A 943-nucleotide genomic window follows, 5' to 3' on the forward strand; every position below is an offset into this window, starting at 1 on the left:
TTTTTTTCAAGTTTTCAAAATCTTTTCAAAATCAAATCTTTTTCAAATCATATCTTTTCAATCAAATCTTTTTCAAATTCAATTTCTTTCCATTTTCAAAGATACTTGCTATCAATTAATGATTTGATTCAACATTTCAAGTATGTTGCCTTTTCTGTTGAGAAAGGTTTAATGTTTGAATCATATCTTTTCTTGATAGCCAAGTCATTAATTTTCAAAATCAAATCTTTTCTTTTAAAATGTTTTTCAAATCATATCTTCTCAATTACATCTTTTTTAAAATCAATCATGTCTTCTTAATCACATCTTTTTCAAAATAGTTTTCAATCAAATCTTTTTGATTTCTAATTTCAAATACTTTTTCAAAAATCACTTGATTTCTTTCCCACTTTCATTTTCGAAAATCAATTAGTATTTTTCAATAATGTTTTCAAAATCTTTTACTTAATTTTCGAAAATTGCTTCCCTTCTTCTCACATCCTTCTATTTTATGGACTAACACTATCCCTAAATGCAAAATTCGAACTCCATCTTCTTTGATAAGTTTGAATTTTCTACTTCTGCCTTCTATTTTTCTTTTCCTCTGACACCTCAAGGAATTTCTATACTGTGACATAGAGGATTCCACATTTTCTTGTTCTCTTCTCTTTCATATGAGCAGGAGCAAAGACAAAAGCATTCTTGTTGAGGCTGACCCTGAACCTGAAAGGACCTTAAAGCGAAAACTAAGAGAAGTTAAGGCACAACTCTCTGTAGAGGACCTAACAGAAATCTTCAAAGAAGAAGAACACATGGCAGCCGAAAACAACAACAATGCCAACAATGCAAGGAAGGTGCTGGGTGACTTTACTGCACCTACTCCCGACTTCTATGGGAGAAGCATCTCTATCCCTGCCATTGGAGCAAATAACTTTGAGCTTAAGCCTCAATTAGTTTCTCTAAT

Source organism: Arachis duranensis, chromosome 1 (genome assembly GCF_000817695.3).
Source record: "Arachis duranensis cultivar V14167 chromosome 1, aradu.V14167.gnm2.J7QH, whole genome shotgun sequence".
Lineage (NCBI taxonomy): Eukaryota > Viridiplantae > Streptophyta > Magnoliopsida > Fabales > Fabaceae > Arachis > Arachis duranensis.